This window comes from Podarcis melisellensis, assembly GCF_964234715.1.
Source record: "Podarcis melisellensis genome assembly, chromosome: 1".
Classification (NCBI taxonomy): domain Eukaryota; kingdom Metazoa; phylum Chordata; class Lepidosauria; order Squamata; family Lacertidae; genus Podarcis; species Podarcis melisellensis.
In genome coordinates, this window is record NC_138528.1 from 90,125,839 (window position 1) to 90,141,117 (window position 15,279).

Sequence of the window (15,279 nt, forward strand, 5' to 3'; positions counted from 1 at the left end):
CACCCTCCTATTTAATCATGAGTGCTTACATCCTGCGGGTATCTTTATGGCCACTGTCTTAATCTAAAATGGGTTTTAGGTGGTGAGTTGGCAAAGCATACCATACAGAGAACAAAAGCTGAGCAGTAACGGAAAGATTTTATCTGCAGAAGTACCTTTGTCATAAAGCTCCATAAAATAAATTTTATTTTCAATGGATCCCTGGGGGCTTACAGAATAAATATCCAGGGATTCACATAGCGGTGAAAGTCGATAAAATGTTTGAGGCCAATGAACTATGGAGAAGTTATGGATGGCAATGCATGGATGGAGACTTCTACAAATCTCTCTGTGGAGGGATGCTGACAAAATGAAGATGCAGCACATGTAGTAGTAGGGGTATTTTTGTCCCTGTGATGGCTGCGTTGCCTGTTTTTCAAAGTGATATTTTGCCATACTCTGTGGGAGGGGGAATCACCTCAAGGGTGTTCTATAGAAAAGACTAAGTAAATTCCTCAATGCTGCTCATACTATCAGATGATAGACCCATCACAATTATCTCTTGAATCAGTGTTAAAAGCAGTATGAATGTGAGAGGTGACAGTGGGGGCTCCTCCAGACCTTTTTATTGGTTGGCTTGCACAAGTCTTTTGAGGAGTTTAGACTATGTCTGATCTTGAGGATTCATCGTGATTTATTTGCAGGAGGAGATTATACAACAATGAGCAATCAACCAGATTTGGTTGTGGGGGTTTTTTATACATCCCATCATTTGTTTGTTTGTTCTACACTCTTCAATGCATTTCCCCTTTACTTTCCTTACTGCTAAAAGACTGTGTGTGCATGTGTTGTGTTGTGCCAGGGAAACAGCGCACTTGTAATTCTATATTTCCACTATGTGTTTCAACGTTAAGAAACCTGTAGCAATAAATTGCCACTTTAACCATAGCAAAACCATGCCACGCAGAGGTGGGTGGAGCACATGTGAGTGTGGCCAAAAGATGTACAACTTGTGAGTGCTCAATTGTGCAAAGAATTCCACTATAGGTAATTCCAGCTTCCAGGGGATTTTGAGTTTGAAGACATTATTCTTAAATTGGGTAGTCACTAGTCCACAATTATATTCACTGCCTTGATCTTATGCATGCTTAGGAGCAAGTCCCATTGCGCCCAGTGGGGTCAGTGTTCATAGGTTTACAGCCTGAGTTGTTTTGTGGTCTGAACGAAAGCATTGTCCTTGCCTTTCCTTATTGCTTTATCCCCGGCAGCTGGAATTCAATGCCCTGTTGAACCCAGAGGTTGTGTTCATATTTTACAGGCCCTTCCTCTTGTCCCAGGGTAGGGGAAAGAGAATATATTCTTGCTCTCTTGTTAACTTCCTGTTGGCAACTTTCTCCTATGGTAGTGGGGAGAGGGGAGAGCTGGTTTTGAAAATGCAACCACAACAACAGGGGAATAATGCATAATGTGCTAAAAAGTCCTGCATGACCAGGAAAAAGATGAAACCAAGAACTTGCTTTCATTTACACGGCTTTGTTCCTCACAAAGGCCATTCAGACACAGAATGTGATTTTGATCTGGCTTCAAGATATTTGATACAACCTCCATGTTGTTGATTTGCTGAATGAGCAGGCCTTGCATTAGCATTCTCCTGCACAGCTACACAAGGTCAGCAGTGATGATCTGCCAGCAATCCAATTTTCACCACGGCCCAATGCAATTAAAATCTATTACTATATATTGTATATTATAACTCCATGCATATAGATTCACAAGTCAATGGTGCTGGATAAAGTAATGCATAGAAGCACTAATTCAGGACCTTTCTGCTTGGATTTTAAAGTGAAATTAATTTGTCATCTCTAGATGACTTGTCCAATATGTCACCAAAATGCCAAATTTGAGTGTTACAGTTGTAAATTGAATGCTTTTAATGGACTAGTCTTCACTTACAGAGCTGTGGAAAATAAGAAAGTCTAGACAAGGCAGGCTCCTGGGAGACATAGGTTAGTAAAATAATTGTCACGCAAGGTGGCCTGTTTCCTGGAGTGCGGTAATAGTAAAAAAATGAAAGGAAAGATTCTGCCAGGTTAAGAATTGAATTCCTTTGAGATTTTGATTCAATCTCAACTTTAGGAACATCCAAACTGGTGAGTTGAAGATGTGGATTGAGTCAATCAGTGCAGACATTGGCACAGGCTGACATCATAACAGTGCATTTGTTATGTTAAGCGGCAAGGGCACAAGGTATGTAGGACAAGCCAGAAGAGCTTTAGCAACTTTTACTGGTGTACATAAGAGTAAAATTCATACCGATGCTTTGGAACATCCACAGACTTCACATTTTGCAGAATGTAAACCTACTGCTGAGGTGCTTGTTTATGGAGGGAATGCCTACGGGTGGCATGCCTACGGATTTTCCTCCTCTAAAAACTATGTGCGTGTTATGGTTGGCTGCGTGTTATAGAGCGAAAAATACGGTACTTATCTATGGAACAGACACACATGCCTTTGTATAAAGGGCAAGATCCAAGTCGAACATTAGAGATATATTAGACATTTTGGATCTTCACACTGAGTCTTAATGGACTCAACAGCAAACTTGGATTATCTATGTTGCTTTAACATCTGTTTATGATAATTAAGGATTAGTCACATGAGAAAGCATACTCACAGCTATAATAGATTATGTTTCATGAAAGTGGTATTTATTCTCTTTCTCTCTGGGAGGCATTCTTAGAGTTTGCCTGTTTTCATATTTTGGGTCTTTTTATTATGTATTTTTATCTGAAGCTAGAGCCACATCACCTCATTGCCACCAATCCACACCAAGTCAGCCCTCTCCACTGCTGCCTCGCCTTTTCCAGCTTGCCTTGTTTATTATTAATTTAATAATTACATTTAGCTCACACCTTCCCTCCAAGGAGCCCAAGGTGGCACACAAATAATGGTTCTCCCCTGTGATGTTGATTAGGCTGAGAGACAGTGATTAGTTGGATGTTACCCAGTGGGGATTTGAACGCTGGTCTCCAGTCTGGTACTCTTAACAAGCACACCACATTATTGAAGGGGACTGCTGTCAAGGAAGTCTCTCAGCAACCCTAGGCATTCCTGCATGCCATCACAAGCAAGCATAGCCATAGCCAGTTGGCACTGGGAAGCAGTATCAGTGGATACTGCTGCTCACGCTTGAGGAAACCTTTGGAGCTCCATTCCTCATAGTCTTTAAGCCTGAAAGTTAGGCTCCTTGCAAAGCTTCTTCCCTCAATAAGGTTTGAATTTGGAAAGATGCAGGCAGAACTAGTGGCTGGGAAGAGTGGTAGCAGAGAATTGAGCACCTATGAGCCAAACTTCTGAGGGATCTAGGACTGATTCAGAGGGGGCTCAGACTGGTGAAATTCCCTTTCCAAGCCTTCCCCTCATTTCTAGATTTGACACTATGATTAAATGAATGGTTGTGTGGCAAACATGGTTTACAATCAGCTACATGCAGATTCTGTTGGGATCCTCTTACTATGTGAGTTCTCTGCTATATCTTCCAGCGTCACTATCACTCTTTTGAGTCTCTCTGAATCCTGAGGAACACAAAGGAGCAGCTGCTGTTCTACAGGAATGGTCAGTCTTTCAGCAATATAGCTCCTATATCTTAGGTCACAAGGGCCGAGCTTCATGTGGGACAACAAAAAGGGGGAAGGGGGAGAAGAAGGGGTAGGAAAGAGAGGGGAATGGCAAAAAGAGTGAAATAGAGGTGACCCCACCCATCCACCTCTGGTCCCCCTTGCTTTTGGTTCCATTGCCACCCATCACTGGTATAAAGGTAAAGGCAAAGGGACCCCTGACCATTAGGTCCAGTCATGACCAACTCTGGGGTTGCGACGCTCATCTCGCTTTATTGGCCGAGGGAGCCGGCGTACAGCTTCTGAGTCATGTGGCCAGCATGAGTAAGCCGCTTCTGGTGAACCAGAGCAGTGCACGGAAACGCCGTTTACCATCCCGCTGGAGCGGTACCTATTTATCTGCTTGCACTTCATGCTTTCGAACTGCTAGGTTGGCAGGAGCAGGGACCGAGCAACGGGAGCTCACCCCGTCACGGGGATTCGCTGACCCTAGGGTCTGTGGTTTAACCCACAGTGCCACCCGCGTCCCCTATCACTGGTATACAGCCCCCTAATTATATTTGAGGGAATGTAGCTCTCAACAGAAAAAGCTTGCCCTCCTCTGCTTTAGGTTTTAATAATTAGGCAGAAGATGCCATTTTAGTAGTTTCTGAAGATTTGTACCTGCCGACCTTCAGTCAACACTTAAACACAACTGAGGCTAGACATTGCTATTATACTATAAAAATGATTTGACAACCACTACCATCGTTTCTCATAAAGCAAAAACAAACAGCTTGAACAATGGCATCCTTTTTTGAATGCTACAGTTTGATAACTGCACACATGCTCCCATACACTAAAGAGTTTGCCTTTGAATTTAATGGATAAAAGAAATTGGTCTGTGTTAGAAATCGGCTTCATCTGAATGCTTGGCTGTATAATTGTTTATTCTGAAAAAGAAATTATACAATTCACTAGCACGGCTGCCAAATTTCATTGTGGCATAAAGAATATTTTTATGAGCGGGTAATAAACCTTTGGAAAGTGAGATTTGCAAGTGGATTGCTGACATCGGAGGAACAACTAGCAAAAACATGATATATACACCTATCACAAAATAACACAGCATTTCAGAAACGACTATAAATCAGTAGCTCCCCTTGCTGGGTCAGGGGTGGACTAGGAGTGATTTGATGATTGGTTTTAATGGCTATATCCTTTAGCTCGCTTGGTTATGGGTGGACTTATTTCAGTGACCTTTTACCAGCACTTAAAATCAGAGCTGTGACAGCATGCTCAATGGAGGAGACTTCCATAGCAAAGAAACACAGTGAAGTGGGAGGTGGGTGGGTGGGGGAAGAGCATGGGTAAGGCCACATCTGCACTATACATTTAAAGTAGTATCATACCACTTTCCCCAAAGAATCCTGGGGACTGTAATTTGCTAAAGGTGCTGAGAGTTGTTAAAAGGTAAAGGTACAGGTACCCCTTACCATTAGGTCCAGTCGTGGCTGACTCTGGGGTTGCGGCGCTCATCTCGCTTTATTGGCTGAGGGAGCCGGCGTGCAGCTTCCGGGTCATGTGGCCAGCATGACTAAGCCGCTTCTGGCGAACCAGAGCAGCGCACGGAAACACCGTTTACCTTCCTGCCAGAGCGGTACCTATTTTTCCACTTGCACTTTGACGTGCTTTCGAACTGCTAGGTTGGCAGGAGCTGAGATTGAGCAATGGGAGCTCACTCCGTCACGGGGATTCGAACCGCCGACCTTCTGATCAGCAAGCCCTAGGCTCTGTGGTTTGGACCACAGTGTCACCCGCTTCCCTAGTGCCACCTACATCCCATTGTTAGGAGATTCTTATTCCCCTCACAGAGCTACTTTTCCAGAGTTCCCAGACACTGTCTAGCAAGGCAAAAACACTCAAGGTGTGAAGCATGTGGTGGGGAGGTAGGTGTGTGGTATTTGGAGAGCCCCAAGGGCAAGGTAGGCAGGCCTGGAAGCCTCATTCCATCCCTAGGCCTGAGATTCCCCATCCTTGGAATGAATGCTTTATTGCAGAGAGGGCATTAACAACCAGCTTATCTTATAAGATCTATGCAATCCAATTCAGGAGTAAATATGGCGATTTGTAGTGGGATCAATCCAACCTGGATGGTCTGGGCAGAGTGCAAAATTTATTTAGAGCCTTGTACAGTCATGACATATGCCTCTCCCTTTCTCACTCCCAATCATATGTTTAATCAGGGTTTAAAACCCTTATTCTTCTCCTCTGACCACGTGTTTAATCAGGATTTAACCCCCTCTGACAGCCCTGGGTTGACCCAATCCAACCTGTAGTGATCCAAGGCTGCCTCAACCCAATCTAACCAAATTCGCCCAATTCAGTTCAGGTTCTGAGATTTGGCTAGATCTGGTGTACAGCCCTAGTAGTAATATACAGTCTATGTACGGTATTTATTTATTCAGATTTTTATCCATATCTGTATTATTTATTCATCTACCACTTAATGTTATTCTAAGTGGTTTGCAAATCATAAAACCAATTGAACTGCATTGTTAAAATACAGATTAAAGTATCCTATAAAACAATCCATTAAAACATTAATATTGCAAAGGCACATTGTACCATTCCCAAATGCTGTAACAAAATAACCTCTAGAATGCAACAATAACTAACAATTAAAGCCTCACTGTTGGTGAAATTCTACACCTCTTTTTATCCCAGGACCACCCACCCTAGATCAGAATGAGACTTAGCTAGTGCAGAATATAAGAAGGGCCTGCTGGATCAAGCCAATGACCCATTTAGTCCATCATTCTGTTCTCACAGTGGCCATTCAGATGCCTGTGGGAAGCCCATAAAGAAGATCCAATCTGAGCCAGGATGATCCACAGTTGAAGCAACCAGGACCCAGGAGACCATTCCGCTGTCAAATAGTTCTTCCTGTCATAAAGTTATTTCTGATGTTTAGTTGAAATCTTTTCTTCTAATTTGAAGCCATCTTCCATGTGACAGCCCTTTAGATATTTGAAGATGGCTATCACATCTCCTCTGTCTCCTCTTTTTCCAGGCTAAACATACACACGGCTCCTTCAAGCACAGTGTTGGCTCTGCTACAACATCAGGTAATCCTCAAAATCACTTTGCAGCTCAGGGAAAACCAACCTGTTGCAGCGAGCCACTCCTGGGGAGTCACACAATCAAATGTACTTAGTGCTTTGCTTTCCCAGTAAATTCCATGTAATTCCATAAAGAAAGGTGAATTGCCCTTTCAGTCCACTTGAATTGCTACCATTCTCTGACAGGTGACAACCTAACTAGGCTCCAAGGAGAAGAATCCAAAACTATTAGCCTGCCCATTGCAACACCTTCTAATTAATTTGGACACAGATAGTTGGGTTTTTACGAAAAGGAATGTGCTCTTGCCCGGGAATCATTGCTCCAACCTTTGCTATCGACTTTAGTTCCTCCTTCCATGGAAATGCTAACAGATATACTAAGTCTGATGACTTGAAAGAAGTTGTGAGGTTTTTGGCTGAACCAGCATTTCCACAAATATCTAAATGCTGATAAATATATATGCAAGTGGCCTGCCCCCAAAGTTGATGAATTTCTGGACATCCTTTAGACATTTTTGCATTTAGAAAAGAAGCTAATATTTACACATTGCACTCAATTCTTACAAGCTACTTCTTTATGCATTGATGCAGGCTGTTCATCCTCTCTCTCTTAGAGGTCTGCGGCATAATTTATTTATAGCATAAACCTGGACGGATGGGAATTAGATGTGGTTTGATACCTTTATGTTTCCTTAGCTCCATCCAGATGCCAAATTTACATCTGCATGAATATAGAGGGTGTAAAGTTAAACAACATAAAAGAAGCAGCACGCAGCTAAGACATAATATTTAAATGAGTTGTTACTTAGATTATACAGAGACATTTAATGGTCCCTGTATCTCTTCTCCCCCAAACCAAAGTCTTTAGAGATTCCTTCTTTTCATTCCTGTACCATAATAACCATTATTTACCTATTAAAATGCTACTTAACACAACAGGGTTTCTGCCAGAAGAACTTTTCCTCCTCTGCACAAAAATATTCTGTAAAGGAAATGGTTCTAGGAACCTCCACAGCCCTAGTTAATGCTTGTCAGTGTTGAATCTGTTCTTGCGTGCCAAGGCCCCATGACCCGCAGTTCCCCAGTGGATAAATAAAACACACAAAAAAGTGAATTTTGGTTTCTGGGTTCAAATACTTTATTGGTTACAGATGCAAGCAGTTTGGCTTAGGTATCTGGTAAAGCCAGACTATCTCTCAAAGTTGTCAAAACAAAAAAAAATTCCTTCCAGTAGCACCTTAAAGACCAACTAAGTTAGTTCTTGGTATGAGCTTTCTGAAGAAGTGTGCATGCACAGGAAAGCTCATACCAAGAACTAACTTTTTTGTTTTGACTATGGCAGACCAACACGGCTACCTATCTGTATCTCAAAGTTGTGGCATTGTTACAAGGTAGGCGAAAACCAAATGGCTGGAGCCAATTGCCAAGTGGAATAATTTCCGCCCCATCCCAAAATATGGTGACCAACATTTGTTCATAGGAAGGTTGTATTGCAGCAAAGCAGAAAAAGAGGGCTGGTGGGTGGGAGATCCAGCAAACGGCCTGAGAGGACTGTCTCCCTGCTGCGCCGTGGTTTAAATTCCCTGTGGTCACACCCCCTGTCAGCGTTGATTGGTCAGTGGGGCCCTGCCCAGTGCCACTGGCATGGGCAAGTGGTAGTGAGGAGGGCGCAAGTCTCCATCCCCTGGCCAGACCACCATGGGGCCCAGGGCCCAGCCACAATGCCACCCACCAAATAAGGTAAGTGGACTTGTAGCAAAGGGATGGGAAATCTGTGTTGCTTCAGATGTTGCTGGACTACAGTTCCCATCATGTCTAACCAATGGCCATGTTGGCTGGGGCTGATGGCATTTAGAGTCCAAATGTAGAGGAGGGACACAGGTTCTGCACCCCTGGTGTGGCAGAATCTGTCTGTTACTGTCAAAAAGTATGAAAATCTAAACTCTGGAAGGGTTATGGACCGTTAACTCATGGGAATAATGTCTATATTTTCCACTCTCTGCTGCTCCTTTCCACAGTCCTGTGTTTCTGCTTCCATGTTCCAACTAACTTAATCCCTGCCCCATTTCTGATTCCTCTTCAGCCGCCAAATTGTCAAATAAACCACCATATTTCTCAATTAAAATATTCTTAAAAACTAAGCATACATCTACATTTTCTGCAACTTGTTCTTATTTTGGCCCACAGGTAAGTTTTTGCATTTAGAGGCTACATAAGCCATGCACTCTGCAATGGTTCCATTCAAACGAATAAAGCAATTCCAGCGTAGTTACATCATATGTACAGCTCTTTAAAGAATGCAATAGACTTCTGAATCAACATGTCCGCCTCTAGTACCTAGTATAGGGCCGAGGGAAGAAAACGAAGAATTGGCAGCGGTGAAAGAAATTAAAACTCAGAATTGTAAAGTGGGGAGTGTTGATAAATAGGCATCTGCCAGGGGTTTGCCTAGCCCACAGGCACTTTTAATGAAGACAGATTTCAACAGCTGCTCAAACAAATGTTTAATATATTGAAATCATTTATGTTCATTTGTAGCAAATAATTACATTACAAAGTAGCTATTCATTTGAATTACTTTAATAATTGTAGATGTAATTGTTTTAAGTGTTGTATTCAGGAATGCAACCCACAACAAGGCATATTTCATTGCTTGATGAGAACCAGGCAAGAGACAAAGGAGGCAAGGGACACTTAGGTCCATTTGAACTGGAATCTTTTAGCCAAGACCACACAACACAGGGACAAAACAGAGTTGCTGGACATGGGCCTAGCCAGGATTTTTGTTGGGTGGAGACAGAACCTCAGTTAGTTTTTTAGGTGGAGGGCAGCTGCCCCTCCCTGCCCCCCTTGACTATGCCCATGCTGCTGGATCAAACAAAGGGACAATCAAGTCCAACATCCTGTGGGATCAGATGCCCTCTGGGAAGTACACAAGTAGGGCATGGGCACAATAACACTCTCTTACTTGTGGTCCCCAGCAACTGGTATTCCTAGCAATACTGACTCTGTGCCTCAAGTGGCTCTTGACAGACTTATCCTGGTTGCTCAATACAGTGGTACCTCGGGTTAAGTACTTAATTCGTTCCGGAGGTCTGTTCTTAACCTGAAACTGTTCTTAACCTGAAGCACCACTTTAGCTAATGGGGCCTCCTGCTGCTGCCGCGCCGCTGGAGCACAATTTCTGTTCTGCAAAGCTCTTAACCTGAAGCACTATTTCTGGGTTAGTGGAGTCTGTAACCTGAAGCGTATGTAACCTGAAGCGTATGTAATCCGAGGTACCACTGTAATAGTTCCTCTAAAGTAAATGGGACGGATCCAAAATTATACACTTTCTCTCTTAGATACAAGTTGGGATTTTAAGGTCTGATATATTTGATATGTGGCAACTCAAGAAATGTTATTGATACATGCACCCTGTTTGTGGACAAATCTCTCTCTACAGTTGGCGGCAAGTCTTACAAGTGTAGGGTGCTGTGCAAACAGCTACTTACTCACTCAGGCTTCCGGTTGAATCTGTGTTGTTGCACTTTGTAAATAGTTGTTTGGTTGTGTATGTACCGACATCAGTTTTCCATAGTTTATATGTTGGCCGACTATGATTTCATTGAGTTTTATTGGTACTGTACCCTGTTTAGGAATTATTTTATCATGGAAAGTGAAAATCGATTTTTATTTTAAAAGCAAATGAATCAGTAAGTGACCATCTAGGTCAGAATGGATAGCTATATTGTAGTTCCTGAAAGTTATTTAGATTTTGTTGTTGTTTATTCTGTGGCAGCTACAATGGCTCCATGGCAGCAGGTGATCTGAGGGCAGTGATGGGGAATCTCTGAAAAGTGGACCTAAATTGAAACTAAAATTAAGAATTGCAATAATCTCCCCAGTAAAGAGCTGAAAGTGTCTTTTCTGATGGCTTGAAATATTTCCTAACTGTGACAATAATACAAATATATGTGTGTGTGTGTGTCCGCACCAATTTTTGTAATTATACCACTTGCAATATAGACAAAAAACACAGTATGGAAAGGCTATCCCAAAGCTTGTTCAGTGATTGCCCTTCAGTCTTCCTTGATAAATGGGGGATTAGCAAGGCTATTTTTCTTCTATTCATGCTAAAATAGAGACAAGACTACTTTTGCTGTTTTACAACAGGAAGCAAAAGAGCTGCTGTGCTTTCCCAGTGACTGAATATTATTCTCTATTTCCTCTAAACAGCACAAAGGCTAACGGATCGTACAGTAAGCAAAGAAGTGAAAAGAGAGACCAAAAAATTATCCATCCCCATTATCTATAATAAGGGATGGCAGAGAAATTCATTTCAGTTTGCATTTAAAGGCAAAACCTACTGAGTCCACATTTTCCAAAATAATATGTGAACCAAAATACAGCCACTCTTTGATATTCACACTTCCCTTAATTTCACAGTGCAGGGAGAATTCCCTGATTTGAGCTGAAAGAGATCCACAGTGAACCTTTTGCGTGGCTATTCCCTCCCCCCACAGGTGAAAAGAATAACGACACAGGACACAAGAATTTAGGTTAATGGGCGAAAATGGCCACAACTTTATTGATTACAGGAAAGAGAGGTATTGGCTTTAGGCATTGGCCCCTAACCGACTATCCGGTCTAACCGGGAAGGGTTAAACACCAGCAGGGGGAGCCACCCGAGATGCGTATCCCTAGGCGCTCCCTGAGGGGTTTACCGCTCGGGGGCGCGCTTTAGGCCCTAGCCTCCGTAGGTTTCGGACGAGGCGTCGCCCCTCGGAGTCCTTTAACGAACTACCCATCCATCATTGGGGGAGGTGATGGCGCTCCTCCCCCCCACCTCATTTGCATGACAATACCCCGGCCAATGCCTACCGCCGAAACCGGGAAAGTTGTGACGAATTGCTACGAGGTAGGCGAAAAACCATGTGGCACACGGACAGCCAATTAGCCAAATGGGAAAAATTCCTACCTGGCCCCAAGCGGCGACCAGCCGAAGCCCATAGCAAGGTCGATGGCAGAACCTAAAGGGTGGGTGGGTGGGAAATCACGCTCGCTGCCAGGGGGAAAAGGGGCGAGCCGAGGGCTGCCCCGACCTTAAGTGGCCTCTGGGAGGCCCGCCCCCGCCGCCAGCCGATTGGCTGGGGCGTGGGGGCGTGTCTGGGGAATCCTTGATTCCCGCGAGGCTGACCTCAGCCTCGCGGGAGCATGGGCGGGGAAACTAGGGGAATCCCTGTAATTTCCCGCGAGGCTGATCTCAGCCCCGCGAGAGTGCGGGCGGGTCGGGAGCCCGCAACTCCACCTCCTCCCGAAGGCTCGGTAGTGGCATTGCGTGGCTATTCCCTCCCCCCACAGGTGAAAAGAATAACGACACAGGACACAAGAATTTAGGTTAATGGGCGAAAATGGCCACAACTTTATTGATTACAGGAAAGAGAGGTATTGGCTTTAGGCATTGGCCCCTAACCGACTATCCGGTCTAACCGGGAAGGGTTAAACACCAGCAGGGGGAGCCACCCGAGATGCGTATCCCTAGGCGCTCCCCGAGGGGTTTACCGCTCGGGGCGCGCTTTAGGCCCTAGCCTCCGTAGGTTTCGGACGAGGCGTCGCCCCTCGGAGTCCTTTAACGAACTACCCATCCATCATTGGGGGAGGTGATGGCGCTCCTCCCCCCCACCTCATTTGCATGACAATACCCCGGCCAATGCCTACCGCCACCCGAGCCGCATGGAACCGGCTCGCCGCCAATACCCTCAGACCTGTAACCAATCCCTAATTCCCCTGAAAATGTCTGCAAGCCAGATATCATTGCCAGCATCCGATAAGTGCACACCGTCCCAGCGATACAGCGCCTCATTGCCATATTGAATCTCGGGGTGGTTGATAACTCGTCCGCCCATCGCGGCCACCCTGCGCCCAACATTCCGCTCCACAATTCGCCTGGCTTTATCCACCGCCGCGGGTTTTGCCGCATCCCGCCAATGGCGCCTTTCCAGTAAGGATGACCAAATTATAGTAGTGTTAGCGTGAGAAGCCTGCAACCGCTCCAAGTCATTTATAATGTTCCACATTAAGTTCACCCCTTTTCTATACGCCAGGTCATTCTCGCCCAGTTGAATGACCAAGGCGTCAGGGGCGCCTTCCTCCGCAATTTTCTTGGATATGGCTGGGAAGAATTCTTCCCAGCGCATACCACGCCTCGAAATCCATGACACCATCACATAATCAGGTAGCTTGAGGTCAGCGTCCCAACGCCTATGCTCCGCTCGGCGTTTTGCCCAATGAACGATACTGTGGCCGATAATCCACAGTTGCACCAAGACAGCATCTGGAGGAATAAAATAAGAGAGCGGGGTAAGGGGGAGAGTAAAGACTGGCGGGAGGTTTAAGAGGACTTTCGGATGTAGCTCTTGTATGCGTTGGACTTCCAGCGCCCCATATCCATAATTCTTTCGGCCGGCAAACCCATGTGGACGGCGGTGGTCGCCGCCCCAATGCGAAAGGAGTGCGCGGCGTATTCGTCTTGCGGAAGACCAATGGATGCCACTGCTTTGCGCATGACTCTCGTGAACTGCTGTTTTGAGAGAAAGGAACCATCAGCATGAATGAAGAAGGGGCCATTAGAATTCGGTCTCAAGCGAAGATATTTCCTCGCATCTTTTACTGGGCAAGGGCCGGACCTCTGGGTTGCTTGGAGGCGTATCAAGGCCCCCCTGCCGAGTTGATCGGTTTTTGAACTGCGGATTTTTAGCAGCACGTGTGAGCTGGCAACCGTCACATCCCCCAACAGCAGGCCTCTATTGGCTGTATGGCGCTCGCACACCACCTCACCAATGCGCAACGCCCCAAAAAATGCGAAGGAAAATGCTGCGGAGAACAATCTGGCCTCATACCTAGACCAACAAAGGACCCTAAGCTTACTGCGTATTTGGGTAAGTATGTCAAGTGTTATGGGCCTCCTACGATCATGGCCCTGTAGCCTGGCCCTGCGCCAGCCCTCCAGCATTTTGCGGACAACGAAATTTGCGCAGGGGTCAACTGAGAATAAAGCCTTAGAAAAAAAGGATATCGCCGCAGAATGGATATTAAGAGTTTTGGGGGCCCTACCCAGATCGCGAAGCTTAACCATATACTCTATGACTTCTGCCCTAGAAGGCGGCCTGCCAGGCCTAAACCGCTCCTTCTTCCTACGGAAAGACGTAAAGTCCAGCCAAGCCTTATTGTAAGATCTAAGTGTGGAAGGCGCCAAAGCGGACAATACTCCCTTTAATGCTTCTTGTTGCCAATACTCCAGAGGTGCTCCGGAAACGGTTGCGGCTGCTGCTGCGCATCCGGCTCTAATGAGCGAAAGCGCTCCATCTGGAAACGAGATAGAGCATCCGCAATGTTATTGTCTATACCCGAAACGAATTTGGCGGAAGCGTGGAGGTTCAACCAGAGACATGAAAGAACGAAATAACGCAAGAGCGACGCAACTCTAGGGGAATGCGCGGATTGCCTATTCAGGACCGAGACAACCGCCTGGTTGTCCGTCCAGAAACAGACTCTATGGTTTTTAAACTGCTCCTCCCAAATGTGGATTGCGACTACTATTGGGAAGAATTCCAAGAATGTCATGTCGCGCAAAATTGGTTTACCCTGCCATGCGGGAGGCCAACGCTGGGCGCACCATTGCCCCCTGAAATAAACGCCAAAACCTAAGGACCCGGCTGCATCCGAATGTACCTGAAAGTCCGACTGTAGCACCATGGAATCCTGCCACAAGGAAATGCCATTGAAACCATCTAGAAACTGTAGCCAGACTTGCAGGTCAGACTTCACAGCCTTAGAAAGGCGAACCCTATGATGTGGAGACCGTAAACCCGCGGACAGCTTAGCTAGACGCCCACAAAAGGAGCGGCCAGGGGAAACAACCCGGCAGGCGAAGTTAAGGTGCCCCAACAGGGATTGAATTTGCCTCAAGGTAACCTTCTTCAAAGGCAGCGTTTGGCAAATAAGTTCCTTTAAGGCAACCAACTTTTCAGACGGCAAGCGCGAAGTTTGGGCCAATGTATCCAGTTCTATCCCTAGATAAGTCATGGTTGTGACTGGCCCTTCAGTTTTTTCACTTGCCAGGGGCACACCCAGCTCCATGGCTAGGGATTCAAAGGCTTGGAGCAATGCCCTGCACTCCTCGGCCCCCCTAGCTACCAAAATAAAATCATCGAGGTAGTGCCCCACCCCTTCGGAGCTAGTTCTAAACTTTAAAGCCCATTCCAGAAATGTGCTAAAGGTCTCAAACGCAGCACAGGCAATAGAACAGCCCATGGGCATGGCTTTGTCAATGAAGAAGTCACCTTGGAACTTGAAACCCAACCAGCGATGATCCTCTGGATGGACTGGGAGAAGGCGGAATGCAGACTCAATGTCGCATTTAGCCATAAAGGCGCCTGTACCAAAACTCCTTACCATCCGCACCGCTTGATCGAAAGAAGCGTACTTCACTGTGCACATTTCTTGAGGGATGGCGTCATTGACTGAGGCGCCCTTTGGGTAGGACAAGTTATGTATCATACGAAATTCCCCGGGCGCCTTCTTAGGGACAATACCGAGAG

At 45.5% G+C, this 15,279-nt stretch overlaps 1 long non-coding RNA gene across 1 annotated transcript; it reads left to right on the forward strand.

Annotated features, from left to right (window-relative positions):
- The first annotated feature begins 2,275 nt into the window (after positions 1–2,275).
- On the forward strand, positions 2,276–6,541 carry LOC309377902. Its single transcript, XR_014171774.1, has 3 exons — positions 2,276–2,350; positions 3,522–3,594; positions 6,408–6,541. It is a non-coding gene; the product is annotated as an uncharacterized lncRNA (long non-coding RNA).
- The last annotated feature ends 8,738 nt before the right edge of the window (positions 6,542–15,279 follow it).